The following is a 9,239-nucleotide window of genomic DNA, read 5'->3' as shown; positions in this document are numbered from 1 at the left end:
GATTAGTAGGAATGACAGTAATCAAGTAGACATATAAGGAAATAACTCATGACTTTCAGCAAAACTATATCCCAGTAAGGAAGAAAGATTCTAAGGGTGGGATAAACCAAACACGGCTAACCAAGGAAGTTAAGGAGAGTACAAGTTCAAAGAAAAAACATAAAAGCACGCCAAAATTACTGATAGCCCCGAAGACTGGGATAAATCCAGAACCTGGCAAAGGAGGTCAGACTGAAAACAGAGAAAATAAATTACAAGGGCAAACAAGCGAGGAATACAAAAACTGACAACAATATCTTCTTCAAATATATAAGAAGGAAGAAAGAGGTCAAAGTGAACATCGGCCTATTAAAAGAATGAATCGGGGAGACAGTTTTGAAGATCAAGAAATAGCGCAGGATTTAACAGATATTTTGCGTTAGTCTTTACAGTTAGTCTTTCTTTGAACATTTCATTATTACTAAACAATATTGGGGAGGAATTAAGTATCATCACCATCATTACAGAAGTAGTATTAGACAAAATAATGGGGCTAAAGGCAATTAAGTTTGGCGCTGGTGGATTGCATCCTATGATCCTAATATAGGTAGCTCCAGAAACAGTGAATACATTAGTTATAATTATCCAAAACTACTGGATTCTGGAGAAGTACCAGAGGATTTGAAAACTGCTAATGTGATACCCCTTTCAAAAAAGGACGGAGGCAAAACGCAGGTGATTATTGGCCAATTAACCTAACACCTATTGTTGGAAAAGTATCGGAAACAATTGCTAAGAAAATTATAGCAGAACATTTAGTGCATTGAATATGGGAGTTGGGAGGTCATGTTGTGGCTGTACAGGGCATTAATGTTCGGCCACTTTTAGAGTATTGCATGCGATTCTAGTCTCCCTCTTGTAGGAAGGGTGTTGTGAATCTAGAAAGTGTTCAGAAAAGTTTTATGAGGATGTTGCCACGGTTGGAGGGTTTGAGCTCAAGGGAGAGGCTGAATAGGCCGGGGCTACTTTCCCTGCAGCGTCGAAAGCTGATGGGTGACCTTATATAAGCTTATAAAATCATGAGGGGCATGGATAGGGTGAATAGGCAAGGTCTTTTCCCCGGGATTGGGGAGTCCAAACTAGAGAGCACAGGTTTAAGGTGAGAGGGGAAAGATATAAAAAGGGACCTAAGGGGCAACTTTCAGGCAGAGGGTAGTGCGTGTATGGAATGAGCAGCCACAGGAAGTGGTGGAGGCTGGTACAATTACAACATTCAAAAGGCATCTGGATGGGTATATAAATAAGAAGGGTTGAGAGGGATATGGACCAAATGCTGGCAAATGGGACTCGATTTATATAGGATATCCAGTTGGCACGGACAACTTGGACCGAAGGGTCGTTTCCGCACTGTATATCTCTATGACTCTATTACTCTATTTGGAAAATCATAATATAACCAAGCAGAGTTAGCATGGCTTCATGATAGGAAAATTGTGTCTATTAGACTTTTTTGAGGAAATCTCTAGCAGTGTAGATAGAGGGGAGCCATAGATGTGTTGTATTTGAACTTCCAAAGGTGTTTGATAAGGAACCTCATAAAAGATTAAGTCATAACCTTCTTTCAACATCTGTCTTGTCAAGCCCCTTGAATCTTAAATGTTTCAATAAGATCACCACTCACTCTTCTAAAACTGCAGTGAGTATAGATCTACACAAAAAACAGAAATTACCGGTGAAATTCAGCAATTCTGGCAGCATCTGTGGAGAGAAAAGAGAATTAATGTTTTGAGTCCAATAACCCTTCTTTATAACAGTATAGACGTAGCCAACTCAACCTTTCCATAAGATAACCCATTCAACACAGGAATAACTGATTGTTTTCATTGTACTCTTGATGTGATCCCACCAATGTCTTGTACAATTCTAATAAGGCTTCCCTACTTTTATACTCCAATACCCTGGCGATAAAGGCCGACAATCAATTTATCTTTGTCATGTCTTGTCACCGCATGTTAAACTTCTGTGATTCTTGCCCATCTCAAGATTCCATGTCATATTTACCTATTCTATCGTCCTGATAAGTATGAAGGAAAATAATTGTTTAACATTTCTGCCTTCTTTCCCATGTTACCTGTAGTATTATCCTGTCTAGTGCTTAATAATCCTACTCTTATTCCAGCCTACCTTTTTTTAAATTGATGTGCCTGCAAAGTATTTCACTATTTTTGTTTTATCCTCCTTGATAATTTAATTGCATAATTTGTTTTGACTTTGCAATCAGTTTCTTGCCTTTTGTCCTAATCTTTTCATATTCTCTCTAATGCACTCTTCTGCAGTCTTTGTACTTAATGTATGTTTCTTTTCTAGCCTTCAATTGTTGTGTTATGTCTTTATTCATTCATTGAATCTCACAATTGATTTTTTTTGTGTCTTATTTTTAGCAGAATATATTTTTCCTGCACTTTATTGACCATTGTTTAAATACTTTTCATTGTTTTCCTACATCATTTGTCAAAATTGTTGCCCATTTTGTTTTCTCCAGTTCTATTCTCAGTCTCTCAAAATCAACATTTGCTCAATCTATCAATTTCTTTATATTAGAATAATGTCCTTCACTCCTGTCATCCTAAATTGTATTATGTTACAGTCATTATTGAAAAGAAGTTCTTTCATTGACTTTGGTTCATTCCCCAGTGTCACATCTAACAATGAATCTTCCTTTGTTGGGACTTCTTAAATAGCAAATTAGAAAAGGCTCAACTGTTTTCCTTGCCCCTTCATTTCATTTAATATAGTGGTTAGAATTACCCATCATTATTGTTCTTTCATTTATTCAGCTCCCCGTTTGTAAATTTCTTCCTCTAACTCCCTTCACTATTAAGTGATCTGTAGACTACATCAATTAGTGCAATTGATTCTTTACTATCTTTTATCTCTATCATATGGCATCGACTTTTGTTTTGCTGAAATAACTATTTCCTTTCTTTTCTACTACCATTATGTTATGCCTCATAAATACAGCTACTTCATCTTCCTGCTTTTCCTATCTTTTCTCATATGTTATACTTTGCAATTTTCAGTTCACAGTCCAAATTTTTCTGGAGCCACATCTCTATAGTGCTCATGATGTCTTTCCGATGCATGATTGCCTTCATCTCCCCAGTTTAATCATGGATGACAGGTGGAATCATCTGCTTTTGTTGAAGATAAATTTGGAGGCAGGAAGGGCATTTAATAAAATGGGACGATGAATCCTGCCACATTTGCATCTGAATTAGGTTCTGACTAGAAGTAGCCATGGTTGACCTTTCCATCTGACCAACTGAGGACTTTAAGTAGTTAACTAATTATTAGAAATTAGACAAATATCACCAGTTTAGGATATCTTCCACAGACTCTGAGGTAGAAAATTCCAAAAAATGAGTGAAGAGCATCCTCCCCATATCAAAGTTAAGTGACATACCCCTTATTCTGAGACTCTGTTCCCTGGTTCCAACTCCCCACCCCTTCCCCACTCTTTAAACATCCTTTCTGAACCACTTGGTCTAGCCTTTTAAGGGTTTTAAAATTCAGTCTTCTTGTTCTTTTAAACTTTTGAGAATACAGGTTCAGTCACCAAAAATTCCCCACATAGGACAGTCCCACTAGCCCAAGAATTAATCTGGTAAACATCCATTGCATTTGCTCAAAGGCAATTTTTTTTAAGGTAAAGGGACCAAAATACAATATTCCAAGAGCAGTCTCACCAAGATTCTATACAATTAAAGCAAGACATCTTCACTTCTACGCTCAAATCCTCTTGTGATAAAGGCTAACAAAACATTTGCCTTCCTAATTACTTACTACCTGTGCATATTAGCTGACTAATGGAGCAAGGACATCAAGTTCCTTTGGATATCAACACTTCCCAATATCTGACCACTTAAGAAATTGCCTGCATCTTTATTCTTCCTACCAAAGCGGATCACCTCACATTTATCCACATTATATTTCATCTGTCATGTTCTTGTCCACTCACTCAGCCTATCCAAATCTCCTTGAAACCTCTTCACATTTCTTCACAACTCACATTCCCATGAGATTTGTGTCATCTGCAAACTTGGAAATATTACATTTGGTTCCAACACCTAAATTATTGATAGAGATTGTGAACAGTTTGAGCACAAGCACGCCTTGCAGTACTCCTCTATTCTCTGCTTGCCAAGCTGAGAATGACCTATTTATTCGTACTTGCTGTGTTCTTTCTGTTAACCAATCCTCAATCTATGCCAATATATTACCCCCCATCATGTGGTCTATTTTTGTTTACAAACAAATGTGTGGGCCCTTATCAAAAGTCTTACGACAATGTAGTTACACCAAATCCATTAGTCACCTCTTATTGATCTGCTAGCAACATTCATAAAAGTATCCAACAGATTTGTCAAACATAATTTCCCTTTTCTTGTGGATGCAGCCTAATCGTGACTACTTTTTAATTGTTCAGCTATTATATCCTTTATAATTGACTTTTCCTCCAACTGACATCAAGGAAACAGATCTGTAATGCATCATTTTCTCTCTCCCTCTTTAAGTAGTTGGGTTACATCTGCAACCTTCTGGTCTACTGGGGCTATTGCAGAATCTATAGAATTTTGAAGGGTGATCACCAATGTCTCCATTACCTCTACAGCCATCTCCTTCAATACATTAAAATGTATATCATCAGGTCCTGGGCATTTGTCAACTTTCAGACCTATTAATTTGTCCACTATTACCATTTTATGAATACTGGTTTATTTCAGTTCCTCATTTTCACTAGTCCCTTGGTACTATATTCTTTCTGGGAGATTTCTTGAGTCTTTGTCAATGAATATTGACACAAAATAATGATTCAGCTTCTCTGTCGTTTCCCATTACAAATTCTGTAATGTGCTTGATATGGTCTCCTCTAATGCACAGAATCACAGTACTGTCATGGTAGTGAAGGAGGCCATTCAACCCATGATGCCTGCACCAGTGTCAATTACCTAGTGCCAATCTCCTACCTTTTTCCCATAACCCTGGACATCATTTCTCTCCAAATAATCATCCAACACCCTATTAAATGTGCCAGTTGAATCTGCCTTCACCACATTTCCAGGCAGTGCATTCCATACCCTAACTACTCACTGTGTAAAAATGTTTTTTTTCCTCACTTCACCCTAGTTCTGTTTGCACATCTCTTTAAACCTGTGCCCTCTTGTTCTTTTTTTTTTCCCCTGAATAGGATATATGTAGTTTTGAGACTTTTGATAAAGTGCCTCTTAACAGGCCTGCCAGCAAACTTGAAAGTTGTGGAATAAAAGGGCCAGTAGCAATCTGGATACATGGTTGACTGAGTGATAGGAAACAAACAAGAAGGATATGAGGGCTTTACGAAAATAGTCATAGAAATGGACTTCAATTATGTGATTAGATTGGGAAATCTGGGAGAAAATTTAAATGAGGTCATAAAGGTCTATAACAAAGTAAAAAGTCCTTCAGTTATTGAGTCTGTGCTGGTCAAAAACAAACACCCAACTATTTTAAGATAACAAGGTATAGAGCTGGATGAACACAGCAGGCCAAGCAGCAGCATCCCTTTTTCCAGCACTTGGTACATAGCCTTGTATCATTCGCATCACATGTGTATATCTAAATACTTTTTGAATGTTATGTGGGTTTCTATCTCTAACACCCTTACAAGCTACAAGCAATGATTTCGAGATTGCTACCATCTTTAGGTGAAAAGAATTTTCCTCATCTCCTTTCTAACTCCTTCCCTGTACCTTAAATCTACACCCCTGTCATTGACTCCCTCCACCAAGGGGAAAGTTTCTTCCCTTTTACCCTGTCAATGCCCCTCATAATTGTATACATCTCAATCATTTTCCCCCCTCAGTCTGCTGTGCTCCAAGGAAAGCAATGCCAGTCTATTCACTATCTCTTCATAACTGAAATTCTGCAGTTCAGGCAACATCCTGGTAAATCTCGTCTGCACTCTTTACAGTGCAATTACTTCCTTTCTCTAATGTAGATTCCCCTATACACACAATATTCTAGATGTGGCCTAACCAACGTTTTATACAGTTACAGCATCACCTTCACGCTCTTAAAAATGAAAGCCAGTATCTGGATGATGGAACTGAGGGCTCTGTTGCTAACGAGGAAGACACAAAGCTAAGTGGAGGGTCAGGTAATGTTGAGAAGGTGGGGAAGCTGCATAAGTAATTGAACAGGCCAGGAGAGTAGGCAAATAAGTGGCAGGTGGAATACAAAATGGGACATGGCCTTTTTCAAGACTGAAAGGGGTTGGAAAATTATGCTTTTTTGCAATTAAGAACCAGAATTTTCCAACACCTTCTATTTCTGACGAAGTTCATATCGAATTAACTCTGTTTCTCCCCACAGATGCTACCAAACCTGCTAAGTTTCTCCAGCAATTTCTATCTTCCTTTAAGTTTTCTAGCATCTTTAGTATTTTTGCTGTTAGTTGACTAAATCGCTCCCACCACCAGTGGAAGAGTCTAAATTATGCACATCCCCCCCCCCCTACCCAACGAGTGGAAGAGTCCATGCTAACCGAAAATCTGGGATGTGAACCAATCAGATTGGAGCCGCGAAATTTGAACAGTGAGTGGAGGAGCAGGATCGAGAGGCATCGACTACAATCCCCGGGAGGGAGAGGGAGAGAAAGCGGCTCCGGCACCAACACCAGGCCCCGGAGGAAAAGGGAGAAAGCGGCTCCGGCACCGACACAAGCCCCCGGAGGGAGAGAGAGAAAGCGGCTCCGGCACCGACACAAGCCCCCGGAGGGAGAAAGCGGCTCCGGCACCGACACAAGCCCCGGGAGGGCGGGCGGCGATCTGCGTGTTTTTGGCTTGAACCGGGTGCAGGCTCGGGCCCAGGATGTCGGAGGAAGGCGCGGTACAAGTGTGTGTCCGGATGAGACCACCCAATGACAGGTGAGGAGACCACCCGTGTTCTTCGGAATTGACTCCCGAATAATTTCTGTGAAGGTAGCGAGTGAGGTTCTCTGTGAAGATACTGAAGCAAATAGGATCCTCAGGTTTGATATTAGAGGCAATGATTTTTTTTTAAAAAGTGAAATGTTTACATGAACGTTTATTAAAACAGTGGCGAGGCTTCATCTGGAGTGTAGATTTGTCCTATCCTTGAGTAACGAGAAATAAGAGCCTAGAAGTCCGTTGCGGAAGTCCGTTGCGCCTACTCTGCCATTCAGCATGATCTGCTGGTCTGAGGCTTCAACCTCATTTTTCTGCTACTTCGAAGTCTTGAGTCCCAAAACAATTGTCCACTCCTCCACAACTGGAATTCCATAGATTCACAGCCCTTTGAGTGAAGAAATTTGCCATTTCGGAGCTGTCCGCAAATCCATGGCCAGCGGAAACCCCGCCCCTTCATAATCTTCACTGTACTAATAAGATCGCTGCACTTCTTCATTCCAGTGAATGTAGGCCCAATTTACTCAGTTTCTCATAGGACATCGTCTTTATTCCAGAGACTTTACCGCTAATGCAAGTACATTATTCCTTGAATGTGAAGATTGAAGTTGTTCAAAGTATTTCAAATGTCATGGCATCAAATTTCTCCTACATAATTATAGCCAGCCTTTTTATTCTTCACTCCAATTTCTTAACATTATGTAATTTGCTTTCTTAATTATTTTCTATACCTGCTTGCTAATATTTGATTTTCTTTGAATACACCCAAGTCTCTGATTATCAACATTTACACTAGATTGCTGAACGGTGTCTAAATGGTGTCAGGCCAACTCACTGCAGTCCTCAGTAAAGGGCTCACCTTTGTCCCCCTCCACCCACAGATCAACGAATACCGCTCACGCTTGGACATAGAGCAGTTTTTCCGCCGCCTCCGCCTCCACGCTTACTTCTTCAACCGTGAACCTAACCCTCCCTCTACTGACCCCTTCTCCCGCTTCCAACACACCCCCTCCTCCTGGACACCACCCCAAGGCCTCCTACCCTCCCTCGACCTCTTCATCTCCAACTGCCGTCGAGACATCAATCGCCTCAACCTCTCCACCCCTCTCACCCACTCCAACCTCTCCCCCGCAGAACGTGCAGCCCTCCGCTCCCTCCGCTCCAATCCCAACCTCACCATAAAACCCGCGGACAAGGGAGGTGCAGTTGTAGTATGGCGCACTGACCTCTACATCGCCGAGGCCGGACGCCAACTCTCCGACACCTCCTCCTACCGCCCCCTTGATCATGACCCCACCCCTGAGCACCAAACCATCATCTCGCAAACCATCCACAACCTCATCACCTCCGGTGACCTCCCACCCACGGCCTCCAACCTCATCGTTCCCCAACCTCGCACTGCCCGCTTCTATCTCCTTCCCAAAATCCACAAACCTGAATGCCCTGGTCGACCCATTGTCTCCGCCTGCTCCTGCCCCACCGAACTGATCTCCAACTATCTCGACTCCATTTTCTCCCCCTTGGTCCAGGAACTCCCTACCTATGTCCGTGACACCACCCACGCCCTCCACCTCCTCCAGAACTTCCAATTCCCCGGTCCCCAACACCTCATCTTTACCATGGACGTCCAGTCCCTCTACACCTGCATTCCCCATGCAGATGGCCTTAAGGCCCTCCGCTTCTTCTTGTCCCGCAGGCCCGACCAGTCCCCCTCCACTGACACCCTCATCCGCTTAGCCGAACTCGTCCTCACACTCAACAACTTCTCTTTCAATTCCTCCCACTTCCTACAGACAAAGGGGGTAGCCAGGGGTAGCCATGGGTACCCGCATGGGCCCAAGCTACGCCTGCCTCTTTGTAGGTTACGTGGAACAATCCCTCTTCCGTACCTACACCGGCCCTAAACCCCACCTCTTCCTCCGTTACATTGATGACTGTATCGGTGCCGCCTCGTGCTCCCACGAGGAGCTCGAACAGTTCATACACTTCACTAACACCTTCCACCCCAACCTTAAATTTACCTGGACCATCTCTAACACCTCTCTCCCCTTCCTGGACCTCTCTGTCTCCATATCGGGCAACCACCTCGAAACCGATATTCATTTCAAGCCCACCGACTCCCACAGCTACCTAGAATACTCCTCCTCCCACCCACCTTCCTGCAAAAATGCTATCCCCTATTCCCAATTCCTTCGCCTCCGCCGCATCTGCTCCCAGGATGAGGCATTCCACTCCCGTACATCTCAGTTGTCCTCGTTTTTCAAGGACCGTAACTTCCCCTCCTTGGTGGTCGAG

This window comes from Rhincodon typus, chromosome 3 (genome assembly GCF_021869965.1).
Source record: "Rhincodon typus isolate 14 chromosome 3, sRhiTyp1.1, whole genome shotgun sequence".
Taxonomy (NCBI): Eukaryota; Metazoa; Chordata; class Chondrichthyes; order Orectolobiformes; family Rhincodontidae; genus Rhincodon; species Rhincodon typus.
This window is presented reverse-complemented; position numbering follows the sequence as displayed.